Genomic DNA, 13,785 nt, shown 5'->3' on the forward strand with positions numbered 1-13,785 from the left:
AGATCTATAGGGCAGGAGCTGCTGTGCGACAGATGTGGGTCAGATCTATTGGGCAGGAGCTGCTGTGGGGCTGATGTGGGTCAGATCCTTGGGGCTGAAGCTGCTGTGGGTCATATCTATTGGGCAGCAGCTGCTTTACATATGATGTGTGTCAGATCTATGGGGCAGGAGCTGCTGTGGGGCGTATGTGGGTCAGATCTATAGGGCAGGAGCTGCTGTGGTTAAGATCTATTTGGCAGGATCTGCTGTGGGGCAGATTTGGGTCAGATCTATGGGGCAGGAGCTGCTGTGTGGCAGATGTGGGTCAGATCTATGGTGCAGGAGCTGCTGTGGGGCAGATATAGGGCATATCTATGGGGCAGGAGCTGCTGTGAGGCTGATGGGTGTTAGATCTATGGGGAGGAGCTGCTGTGGTGCAGATGTGGGTCAGAGCTATGGGGCAGGAGCTGCTGTGGGGTAGAAGTGGGTAAGATCTATGGGGTAGGAGATGGTGTGTGGCAGATGTGGGTCAGATCTATGGTGTAGGAGCTGCTGTGGGGCTGATGTGGGTCAGATCTATGGGGCAGGAGCTGCTGTGGTTAAGATCTTTTTGGCAGGATCTGCTGTGGGGCAGATTTGGGTCAGATCAATGGGGCAGGAGCTGCTGTGTGGCAGATGAGGGACATATCTATGGTTCAGAATCTGCTGTTGGACTGATGTGGGTCAGATCTATGAGTTTGGAGCTGCTGTGGGGCACATGTGGGTCAGATCTATGGGCCAGGAGCTGCTGCGGGGCTGATTTGGGTCAGATCTATGGGGCAGGAGCTGCTGTGAGGCTGATGTGGGTCAGATCTATGGGGCAGGAGCTGTTGTGGGGCTGATGGGGGTCAGATCTATGGGGCAGGAGCTGCTGTGGGGCTGATGTTGGACTGATCTATGGGGCAGGAGCTGCTGCGGGGCTGATGGGGGTCAGATCTATGGGGCAGGAACTGCTGTGGGGCTGATGTGGGTCAGATCTATGGGGCAGGAGCTGTTGTGGGGCTGATGGAAGTCAGATCTATGGGGCAGGAGATGCTGTGGGTCAGATCTATGGGGCAGGAGCTGCTGTGGGGCAGATGTGGGTCAGATCTATGGGGCAGGAGCTGCTGTGGGTCAGATCTATGGGGTAGGAACAGATGTGGGCCTGATGTTGGTCAGATTTATGGAGCAGGATCTGCTGTGTTGCAGATGTGGGTCAGATCTATGGTGCAGGAGCTGCTGTGGGGCAGATGTAGGGCATATCTATGGGGCAGAAACTGCTGTGAGGCTGATGGGTGTTAGATCTATGGGAGGAGCTGCTGTGGTGCAGATGTGGGTCAGAGCTATGGGGCAGGAGCAGCTGTGGGTCAGAAGTGGGTAAGATCTATGGGGTAGGAGATGGTGTGTGGCAGATGTGGGTCAGATCTATGGTGTAGGAGCTGCTGTGGGGCTGACGTGGGTCAGATCTATGGGGCAGGTGCTACTGTGAGGCTGATGGGTGTTAGATCTATGGGGAGGAGCTGCTGTGGTGCAGATGTGGGTCAGAGCTATGGGGCAGGAGCTGCTGTGGGGCAGATGTGGGTAAGATCTATGGTGTAGGAGCTGCTGTGGGGCTGATGTGGGTCTGATCTATGGGGCAGGAGCTGCTGTGGTTAAGATCTATGGGGCAGGATCTGCTGTGGGGCAGATTTGGGTCAGATCTATGGGGCAGGAGCTGCTGTGTGGCAAATGTGGGTCAGATCTATGGGGCAGGAGCTGCTGTGGGTCAGATCTATGCGGCAGGAACAGATGTGGGCCAGATGTTGGTCAGATTTATGGAGCAGGAGCTGCTGTGTTGCAGATGTGGGTCAGATCTATGGTGCAGGAGCTGCTGTGGGGCAGATGTAGGGCTTATCTATGGGGCAGGAGCTGCTGTGAGGCTGATGGGTGTTAGATCTATGGGGAGGAGCTGCTGTGGTGCAGATGTGGGTCAGAGCTATGGGGCAGGAGCTGCTGTGTGGCAGATGTGGGTAAGATCTATGGTGTAGGAGCTGCTGTGGGGCTGCTGTGGGTCAGATCTATGGGGCAGGAGCTGCTGTGGGGCTGATACGGTTAAGATCTATGGAGCGGGAGATGCTATGGGGCTGATGAGGTTCAGATCTATGGGGCAGGAGCTGATGTGGGGCTGATGTTGGTCAGATCTATAGGGCAGGAGCTGCAGTGGGGCTGATGTGGGTCAGTTCTATGGGGCAGGATCTCCTGTGGGGCTGATGTGGGTCAAATCAATGAGGCAGAGCTGCTCTGGGGCACATGTGGGTCAGATCTATGGAGCAGGAGCTGCTGTGGGGCAGATTTGAATCAGATCTATAGGGCAGGAGCTGCTGTGGGTCAGATGTATGGAGCAGGAGCTGCTGTGGGGTTGATGTGGGTCAGATCTATGGGTCAGGAGCTGCTCTGGGGCTGATGAGGGTCAGATCTATGGGGCAGGAGCTGATGTGGGGCTGATGTTGGTCAGATCTATAGGGCAGGAGCTGCAGTGGGGCTGATGTGGGTCAGATCTATGGGGCAGGATCTCCTGTGGGGATGATGTGTGTCAAATCAATGGGGCAGAGCTGCTCTGGGGCACATGTGGGTCAGATCTATGGGGCAGGAGCTGCTGTGGGGCAGATTTGAATCAGATCTATAGGGCAGGAGCTGCTGTGGGTCAGATCTATGGGCAGGAGCTGCTGTGGGGCACATGTGAGTTAGATCTATGAGGCAGGAGATGGTGTGGGGCAGATGTGGGTCAGATCTATGGGGCAGGAGCTGCTGTGGGGCAGATGTGGGTCAGATCTATGGGGCAGGATCTCCTGGGGGCTGATGTGGGTCAGATCTGTGGGGTAAAATCTGCTGTGGGGCAGATGTGGTTCAGATCTATCGGGCAGGAGCTTCTGTGGGGTTGATGTGGGTCAGATCTATGGGTCAGGAGCTGCTGTGGGGCAGATGTGGGTCAGTTCTATGGGGCAAGAGCTGCTGTGGTGCAGATGTGGGTCAGATCTATGGGGCAGGAGCTGCTGTGGGGCTGATACGGTTAAGATCTATGGAGCGGGAGATGCTATGGGGCTGATGAGGGTCAGATCTATGGGGCAGGAGCTGATGTGGGGCTGATGTTGGTCAGATCTATAGGGCAGGAGCTGCAGTGGGGCTGATGTGGGTCAGATCTATGGGGCAGGATCTCCTGTGAGGCTGATGTGGGTCAAATCAATGGGGCAGAGCTGCTCTGGGGCACATGTGGGTCAGATCTATGGGGCAGGAGCTGCTGTGGGTCAGATCTATGGGCAGGAGCTGCTGTGGGGTTGATGTGAGTTAGATCTATGGGGCAGGAGATGGTGTGGGGCAGATGTGGGTCAGATCTATGGGGCAGGATCTCCTGGGGGCTGATGTGGGTCAGATCTGTGGGGTAAAATCTGCTGTGGGGCAGATGTGGTTCAGATCTATGGGGCAGGAGCTTCTGTGGGGTTGATGTGGGTCAGATCTATGGGTCAGGAGCTGCTGTGGGGCAGATGTGGGACAGATCTATGGGGCAGGATCTCCTGGGGGCTGATGTGGGTCAGATCTGTGGGGTAAAATCTGCTGTGGGGCAGATGTGGTTCAGATCTATGGGGCAGGAGCTTCTGTGGGGTTGATGTGGGTCAGATCAATGGGTCAGGAGCTGCTGTGGGGCAGATGTGGGTCAGTTCTATGGGGCAAGAGCTGCTGTGGTGCAGATGTGGGTCAGATCTATGGGGCAGGAGCTGCTGTGGGGCAGATTTGAATCAGATCTATAGGGCAGGAGCTGCTGTGGGTCAGATCTATGGGCAGGAGCTGCTGTGGGGCACATGTGAGGTAGATCTATGGGGCAGGAGATGGTGTGGGGCAGATGTGGGTCAGATCTATGGGGCAGGATCTCCTGGGGGCTGATGTGGGTCAGATCTGTGGGGTAAAATCTGCTGTGGGGCAGATGTGGTTCAGATCTATGGGGCAGGAGCTTCTGTGGGGTTGATGTGGGTCAGATCTATGGGTCAGGAGCTGCTGTGGGGCAGATGTGGGTCAGTTCTATGGGGCAGGAGCTGCTGTGGGGCTGATGTGGGTCAGTTCTATGGGGCAAGAGCCGCTGTGGTGCAGATGTGGGTCAAATCTATGGGGCAAGATCTCCTGGGGGCTGATGTGGGTCAGATCTGTGGGGTAAAATCTGCTGTGGGGCAGATGTGGTTCAGATCTATGGGGCAGGAGCTTCTGTGGGGTTGATGTGGGTCAGATCTATGGGTCAGGAGCTGCTGTGGGGCAGATGTGGGTCAGTTCTATGGGGCAAGAGCTGCTGTGGTGCAGATGTGGGTCAGATCTATGGAACAGGAGCTGCTGTGGGGCTGATACGGTTAAGATCTATGGAGCGGGAGATGCTATGGGGCTGATGAGGGTAGATCTATGGGGCAGGAGCTGCTGTGGGGCTGATGTTGGTCAGATCTATAGGGCAGGAGCTGCAGTGGGGCTGATGTGGGTCAGTTCTATGGGGCAGGATCTCCTGTGGGGCTGATGTGGGTCAAATCAATGAGGCAGAGCTGCTCTGGGGCACATGTGGGTCAGATCTATGGAGCAGGAGCTGCTGTGGGGCAGATTTGAATCAGATCTATAGGGCAGGAGCTGCTGTGGGTCAGATCTATGGAGTTGGAGCTGCTCTGGGGTTGATGTGGGTCAGATCTATGGGTCAGGAGCTGCTGTGGGGCACATGTGGGTCAGTTCTATGGGGCAAGAGCTTCTGTGGTGCAGATGTGGGTCAGATCTATGGGGCAGGAGCTGCTGTGGGGCTGATACGGTTAAGATCTATGGAGCGGGAGATGCTATGGGGCTGATGAGGGTCAGATCTATGGGGCAGGAGCTGATGTGGGGCTGATGTTGGTCAGATCTATAGGGCAGGAGCTGCAGTGGGGCTGATGTGGGTCAGATCTATGGGGCAGGATCTCCTGTGGGGCTGATGTGGGTCAAATCAATGGGGCAGAGCTGCTCTGGGGCACATGTGGGTCAGATCTATGGGGCAGGAGCTGCTGTGGGGCAGATTTGAATCAGATCTATAGGGCAGGAGCTGCTGTGGGTCAGATCTATGGGCAGGAGCTGCTCTGGGGCACATGTGAGTTAGATCTATGAGGCAGGAGATGGTGTGGGGCAGATGTGGGTCAGATCTATGGGGCAGGATCTCCTGTGGGGCTGATGTGGGTCAAATCAATGAGGCAGAGCTGCTCTGGGGCACATGTGGGTCAGATCTATGGAGCAGGAGCTGCTGTGGGGCAGATTTGAATCAGACCTATAGGGCAGGAGCTGCTGTGGGTCAGATCTATGGAGCAGGAGCTGCTGTGGGGTTGATGTGGGTCAGATCTATGGGTCAGGAGCTGCTCTGGGGCAGATGTGGGTCAGTTCTATGGGGCAAGAGCTGCTGTGGTGCAGATGTGGGTCAGATCTATTAGGCAGGAGCTGCTGTGGGGCAGATGTGGTTAAGATCTATTGATTGGGAGATGCTATGGGGCTGATGAAAGTCAGATCTATGGGGCAGGAGCTGATGTGGGGCTGATGTTGGTCAGATCTATAGGGCAGGAGCTGCTGTGGGTCAGATCTATGGGCAGGAGCTGCTGTGGGGCACATGTGAGTTAGATCTATGGGGCAGGAGATGGTGTGGGGCAGATGTGGGTCAGATCTATGGGGCAGGATCTCCTGGGGGCTGATGTGGGTCAGATCTGTGGGGTAAAATCTGCTGTGGGGCAGATGTGGTTCAGATCTATGGGGCAGGAGCTTCTGTGGGGTTGATGTGGGTCAGATCTATGGGTCAGGAGCTGCTGTGGGGCAGATGTGGGTCAGTTCTATGGGGCAAGAGCTGCTGTGGGTCAGATGTGGGTCAGATCTATGGGGCAGGAGCTGCTGTGGGGCTGATACGGTTAAGATCTATGGAGCGGGAGATGCTATGGGGCTGATGAGGGTCAGATCTATGGGGCAGGAGCTGATGTGGGGCTGATGTTGGTCAGATCTATAGGGCAGGAGCTGCAGTGGGGCTGATGTGGGTCAGATCTATGGGGCAGGATCTCCTGTGGGGCTGATGTGGGTCAAATCAATGAGGCAGAGCTGCTCTGGGGCACATGTGGGTCAGATCTATGGAGCAGGAGCTGCTGTGGGGCAGATTTGAATCAGATCTATAGGGCAGGAGCTGCTGTGGGTCAGATCTATGGAGCAGGAGCTGCTGTGGGGTTGATGTGGGTCAGATCTATGGGTCAGGAGCTGCTGTGGGGCAGATGTGGGTCAGTTCTATGGGGCAAGAGCTGCTGTGGTGCAGATGTGGGTCAGATCTATGGGGCAGGAGCTGCTGTGGGGCAGATGTGGTTAAGATCTATTGATTGGGAGATGCTATGGGGCTGATGAGGGTCAGAACTATAGGGCAGGAGCTGATGTGGGGCTGATGTTGGTCAGATCTATAGGGCAGGAGCTGCAGTGGGGCTGATGTGGGTCAGATCTATGGGGCAGGATCTCCTGTGGGGCTGATGTGGGTCAAATCAATGGGGCAGAGCTGCTCTGGGGCACATGTGGGTCAGATCTATGGGGCAGGAGCTGCTGTGGGGCAGATTTGAATCAGATCTATAGGGCAGGAGCTGCTGTGGGTCAGATCTATGGGCAGGAGCTGCTGTGGGGCACATGTGAGTTAGATCTATGGGGCAGGAGATGGTGTGGGGCAGATGTGGGTCAGATCTATGGGGCAGGATCTCCTGGGGGCTGATGTGGGTCAGATCTGTGGGGTAAAATCTGCTGTGGGGCAGATGTGGTTCAGATCTATGGGGCAGGAGCTTCTGTGGGGTTGATGTGGGTCAGATCTATGGGTCAGGAGCTGCTGTGGGGCAGATGTGGGTCAGATCTATGGGCCAGGATCTCCTGGGGGCTGATGTGGGTCAGATCTGTGGGGTAAAATCTGCTGTGGGGCAGATGTGGTTCAGATCTATGGGGCAGGAGCTTCTGTGGGGTTGATGTGGGTCAGATCTATGGGTCAGGAGCTGCTGTGGGGCAGATGTGTGTCAGTTCTATGGGGCAAGAGCTGCTGTGGTGCAGATGTGGGTCAGATCTATGGGGCAGGAGCTGCTGTGGGGCTGATACGGTTAAGATCTATGGAGCGGGAGATGCTATGGGGCTGATGAGGGTCAGATCTATGGGGCTGGAGCTGATGTGGGGCTGATGTTGGTCAGATCTATAGGGCAGGAGCTGCAGTGGGGCTGATGTGGGTCAGATCTATGGGGCAGGATCTCCTGTGGGGCTGATGTGGGTCAAATCAATGGGGCAGAGCTGCTCTGGGGCACATGTGGGTCAGATCTATGGGGCAGGAGCTGCTGTGGGGCAGATTTGAATCAGATCTATAGGGCAGGAGCTGCTGTGGGTCAGATCTATGGGGCAGGAGCTGCTGTGGGGCACATGTGAGTTAGATCTATGGGGCAGGAGATGGTGTGGGGCAGATGTGGGTCAGATCTATGGGGCAGGATCTCCTGGGGGCTGATGTGGGTCAGATCTGTGGGGTAAAATCTGCTGTGGGGCAGATGTGGTTCAGATCTATGGGGCAGGAGCTTCTGTGGGGTTGATGTGGGTCAGATCTATGGGTCAGGAGCTGCTGTGGGGCAGATGTGGGTCAGTTCTATGGGGCAAGAGCTGCTGTGGTGCAGATGTGGGTCAGATCTATGGGGCAGGAGCTGCTGTGGGGCTGATACGGTTAAGATCTATGGAGCGGGAGATGCTATGGGGCTGATGAGGGTCAGATCTATGGGGCAGGAGCTGATGTGGGGCTGATGTTGGTCAGATCTATAGGGCAGGAGCTGCAGTGGGGCTGATGTGGGTCAGTTCTATGGGGCAGGATCTCCTGTGGGGCTGATGTGGGTCAAATCAATGGGGCAGAGCTGCTCTGGGGCACATGTGGGTCAGATCTATGGAGCAGGAGCTGCTGTGGGGCAGATTTGAATCAGATCTATAGGGCAGGAGCTGCTGTGAGTCAGATCTATGGAGCAGGAGCTGCTGTGGGGTTGATGTGGGTCAGATCTATGGGTCAGGAGCTGCTGTGGGGCAGATGTGGGTCAGTTCTATGGGGCAAGAGCTGCTGTGGTGCAGATGTGGGTCAGATCTATGGGGCAGGAGCTGCTGTGGGGCAGATTTGAATCAGATCTATAGGGCAGGAGCTGCTGTGGGTCAGATCTATTGGCAGGAGCTGCTGTGGGGCACATGTGAGTTAGATCTATGGGGCAGGAGCTGCTGTGGGGCAGATTTGAATCAGATCTATAGGGCAGGAGCTGCTGTGGGTCAGATCTATGGGGCAGGAGCTGCTGTGGGGCACATGTGAGTTAGATCTATGGGGCAGGAGATGGTGTGGGGCAGATGTGGGTCAGATCTATGGGGCAGGATCTCCTGGGGGCTGATGTGGGTCAGATCTGTGGGGTAAAATCTGCTGTGGGGCAGATGTGGTTCAGATCTATGGGGCAGGAGCTTCTGTGGGGTTGATGTGGGTCAGATCTATGGGTCAGGAGCTGCTGTGGGGCAGATGTGGGTCAGTTCTATGGGGCAAGAGCTGCTGTGGTGCAGATGTGGGTCAGATCTATGGGGCAGGAGCTGCTGTGGGGCTGATACGGTTAAGATCTATGGAGCGGGAGATGCTATGGGGCTGATGAGGGTCAGATCTATGGGGCAGGAGCTGATGTGGGGCTGATGTTGGTCAGATCTATAGGGCAGGAGCTGCAGTGGGGCTGATGTGGGTCAGTTCTATGGGGCAGGATCTCCTGTGGGGCTGATGTGGGTCAAATCAATGGGGCAGAGCTGCTCTGGGGCACATGTGGGTCAGATCTATGGAGCAGGAGCTGCTGTGGGGCAGATTTGAATCAGATCTATAGGGCAGGAGCTGCTGTGAGTCAGATCTATGGAGCAGGAGCTGCTGTGGGGTTGATGTGGGTCAGATCTATGGGTCAGGAGCTGCTGTGGGGCAGATGTGGGTCAGTTCTATGGGGCAAGAGCTGCTGTGGTGCAGATGTGGGTCAGATCTATGGGGCAGGAGCTGCTGTGGGGCAGATTTGAATCAGATCTATAGGGCAGGAGCTGCTGTGGGTCAGATCTATGGGCAGGAGCTGCTGTGGGGCACATGTGAGTTAGATCTATGGGGCAGGAGATGGTGTGGGGCAGATGTGGGTCAGATCTATGGGGCAGGATCTCCTGGGGGCTGATGTGGGTCAGATCTGTGGGGTAAAATCTGCTGTGGGGCAGATGTGGTTCAGATCTATGGGTCAGGAGCTGCTGTGGGGCACATGTGGGTCAGTTCTATGGGGCAAGAGCTTCTGTGGTGCAGATGTGGGTCAGATCTATGGGGCAGGAGCTGCTGTGGGGCTGATACGGTTAAGATCTATGGAGCGGGAGATGCTATGGGGCTGATGAGGGTCAGATCTATGGGGCAGGAGCTGATGTGGGGCTGATGTTGGTCAGATCTATAGGGCAGGAGCTGCAGTGGGGCTGATGTGGGTCAGATCTATGGGGCAGGATCTCCTGTGGGGCTGATGTGGGTCAAATCAATGGGGCAGAGCTGCTCTGGGGCACATGTGGGTCAGATCTATGGGGCAGGAGCTGCTGTGGGGCAGATTTGAATCAGATCTATAGGGCAGGAGCTGCTGTGGGTCAGATCTATGGGCAGGAGCTGCTCTGGGGCACATGTGAGTTAGATCTACGAGGCAGGAGATGGTGTGGGGCAGATGTGGGTCAGATCTATGGGGCAGGATCTCCTGTGGGGCTGATGTGGGTCAAATCAATGAGGCAGAGCTGCTCTGGGGCACATGTGGGTCAGATCTATGGAGCAGGAGCTGCTGTGGGGCAGATTTGAATCAGATCTATAGGGCAGGAGCTGCTGTGGGTCAGATCTATGGAGCAGGAGCTGCTGTGGGGTTGATGTGGGTCAGATCTATGGGTCAGGAGCTGCTCTGGGGCAGATGTGGGTCAGTTCTATGGGGCAAGAGCTGCTGTGGTGCAGATGTGGGTCAGATCTATTAGGCAGGAGCTGCTGTGGGGCAGATGTGGTTAAGATCTATTGATTGGGAGATGCTATGGGGCTGATGAAAGTCAGATCTATGGGGCAGGAGCTGATGTGGGGCTGATGTTGGTCAGATCTATAGGGCAGGAGCTGCTGTGGGTCAGATCTATGGGCAGGAGCTGCTGTGGGGCACATGTGAGTTAGATCTATGGGGCAGGAGATGGTGTGGGGCAGATGTGGGTCAGATCTATGGGGCAGGATCTCCTGGGGGCTGATGTGGGTCAGATCTGTGGGGTAAAATCTGCTGTGGGGCAGATGTGGTTCAGATCTATGGGGCAGGAGCTTCTGTGGGGTTGATGTGGGTCAGATCTATGGGTCAGGAGCTGCTGTGGGGCAGATGTGGGTCAGTTCTATGGGGCAAGAGCTGCTGTGGGTCAGATGTGGGTCAGATCTATGGGGCAGGAGCTGCTGTGGGGCTGATACGGTTAAGATCTATGGAGCGGGAGATGCTATGGGGCTGATGAGGGTCAGATCTATGGGGCAGGAGCTGATGTGGGGCTGATGTTGGTCAGATCTATAGGGCAGGAGCTGCAGTGGGGCTGATGTGGGTCAGATCTATGGGGCAGGATCTCCTGTGGGGCTGATGTGGGTCAAATCAATGAGGCAGAGCTGCTCTGGGGCACATGTGGGTCAGATCTATGGAGCAGGAGCTGCTGTGGGGCAGATTTGAATCAGATCTATAGGGCAGGAGCTGCTGTGGGTCAGATCTATGGAGCAGGAGCTGCTGTGGGGTTGATGTGGGTCAGATCTATGGGTCAGGAGCTGCTGTGGGGCAGATGTGGGTCAGTTCTATGGGGCAAGAGCTGCTGTGGTGCAGATGTGGGTCAGATCTATGGGGCAGGAGCTGCTGTGGGGCAGATGTGGTTAAGATCTATTGATTGGGAGATGCTATGGGGCTGATGAGGGTCAGATCTATGGGGCAGGAGCTGATGTGGGGCTGATGTTGGTCAGATCTATAGGGCAGGAGCTGCAGTGGGGCTGATGTGGGTCAGATCTATGGGGCAGGATCTCCTGTGGGGCTGATGTGGGTCAAATCAATGGGGCAGAGCTGCTCTGGGGCACATGTGGGTCAGATCTATGGGGCAGGAGCTGCTGTGGGGCAGATTTGAATCAGATCTATAGGGCAGGAGCTGCTGTGGGTCAGATCTATGGGCAGGAGCTGCTGTGGGGCACATGTGAGTTAGATCTATGGGGCAGGAGATGGTGTGGGGCAGATGTGGGTCAGATCTATTGGGCAGGATCTCCTGGGGGCTGATGTGGGTCAGATCTGTGGGGTAAAATCTGCTGTGGGGCAGATGTGGTTCAGATCTATGGGGCAGGAGCTTCTGTGGGGTTGATGTGGGTCAGATCTATGGGTCAGGAGCTGCTGTGGGGCAGATGTGGGTCAGATCTATGGGCCAGGATCTCCTGGGGGCTGATGTGGGTCAGATCTGTGGGGTAAAATCTGCTGTGGGGCAGATGTGGTTCAGATCTATGGGGCAGGAGCTTCTGTGGGGTTGATGTGGGTCAGATCTATGGGTCAGGAGCTGCTGTGGGGCAGATGTGGGTCAGTTCTATGGGGCAAGAGCTGCTGTGGTGCAGATGTGGGTCAGATCTATGGGGCAGGAGCTGCTGTGGGGCTGATACGGTTAAGATCTATGGAGCGGGAGATGCTATGGGGCTGATGAGGGTCAGATCTATGGGGCTGGAGCTGATGTGGGGCTGATGTTGGTCAGATCTATAGGGCAGGAGCTGCAGTGGGGCTGATGTGGGTCAGATCTATGGGGCAGGATCTCCTGTGGGGCTGATGTGGGTCAAATCAATGGGGCAGAGCTGCTCTGGGGCACATGTGGGTCAGATCTATGGGGCAGGAGCTGCTGTGGGGCAGATTTGAATCAGATCTATAGGGCAGGAGCTGCTGTGGGTCAGATCTATGGGGCAGGAGCTGCTGTGGGGCACATGTGAGTTAGATCTATGGGGCAGGAGATGGTGTGGGGCAGATGTGGGTCAGATCTATGGGGCAGGATCTCCTGGGGGCTGATGTGGGTCAGATCTGTGGGGTAAAATCTGCTGTGGGGCAGATGTGGTTCAGATCTATGGGGCAGGAGCTTCTGTGGGGTTGATGTGGGTCAGATCTATGGGTCAGGAGCTGCTGTGGGGCAGATGTGGGTCAGTTCTATGGGGCAAGAGCTGCTGTGGTGCAGATGTGGGTCAGATCTATGGGGCAGGAGCTGCTGTGGGGCTGATACGGTTAAGATCTATGGAGCGGGAGATGCTATGGGGCTGATGAGGGTCAGATCTATGGGGCAGGAGCTGATGTGGGGCTGATGTTGGTCAGATCAATAGGGCAGGAGCTGCAGTGGGGCTGATGTGGGTCAGTTCTATGGGGCAGGATCTCCTGTGGGGCTGATGTGGGTCAAATCAATGGGGCAGAGCTGCTCTGGGGCACATGTGGGTCAGATCTATGGACCAGGAGCTGCTGTGGGGCAGATTTGAATCAGATCTATAGGGCAGGAGCTGCTGTGGGTCAGATCTATGGGCAGGAGCTGCTGTGGGGTTGATGTGAGTTAGATCTATGGGTCAGGAGATGGTGTGGGGCAGATGTGGGTCAGATCTATGGGGCAGGATCTCCTGGGGGCTGATGTGGGTCAGATCTGTGGGGTAAAATCTGCTGTGGGGCAGATGTGGTTCAGATCTATGGGGCAGGAGCTTCTGTGGGGTTGATGTGGGTCAGATCTATGGGTCAGGAGCTGCTGTGGGGCAGATGTGGGTCAGATCTATGGGGCAGGATCTCCTGGGGGCTGATGTGGGTCAGATCTGTGGGGTAAAATCTGCTGTGGGGCAGATGTGGTTGAGATCTATGGGGCAGGAGCTTCTGTGAGGTTGATGTGGGTCAGATCTATGGGTCAGGAGCTGCTGTGGGGCAGATGTGGGTCAGTTCTATGGGGCAAGAGCCGCTGTGGTGCAGATGTGGGTCAGATCTATGGGGCAAGATCTCCTGGGGGCTGATGTGGGTCAGATCTGTGGGGTAAAATCTGCTGTGGGGCAGATGTGGTTCAGATCTATGGGGCAGGAGCTTCTGTGGGGTTGATGTGGGTCAGATCTATGGGTCAGGAGCTGCTGTGGGGCAGATGTGGGTCCGTTCTATGGGGCAAGAGCTGCTGTGGTGCAGATGTGGGTCAGATCTACGGGGCAGGAGCTGCTGTGGGGCTGATACGGTTAAGATCTATGGAGCGGGAGATGCTATGGGGCTGATGAGGTTCAGATCTATGGGGCAGGAGCTGATGTGGGGCTGATGTTGGTCGGATCTATAGGGCAGGAGCTGCAGTGGGGCTGATGTGGGTCAGATCTATGGGGCAGGATCTCCTGTGGGGCTGATGTGGGTCAAATCAATGGGGCAGAGCTGCTCTGGGGCACATGTGGGTCAGATCTATGGGGCAGGAGCTGCTGTGGGGAAGATTTGAATCAGATCTATAGGGCAGAAGCTGCTGTGGGTCAGATCTATGGGCAGGAGCTGCTGTGGGGCACATGTGAGTTAGATCTATGGGGCAGGAGATGGTGTGGGGCAGATGTGGGTCAGATCTATGGGGCAGGATCTCTTGGGGGCTGATGTGGGTCAGATCTGTGGGGTAAAATCTGCTGTGGGGCAGATGTGGTTCAGATCTATGGGGCAGGAGCTTCTGTGGGGTTGATGTGGGTCAGATCTATGGGTCAGGAGCTGCTGTGGGTCAGATGTG

This window comes from Coturnix japonica, chromosome 9 (genome assembly GCF_054131305.1).
Source record: "Coturnix japonica strain WE chromosome 9, WE-NBRP24, whole genome shotgun sequence".
Taxonomy (NCBI): domain Eukaryota; kingdom Metazoa; phylum Chordata; class Aves; order Galliformes; family Phasianidae; genus Coturnix; species Coturnix japonica.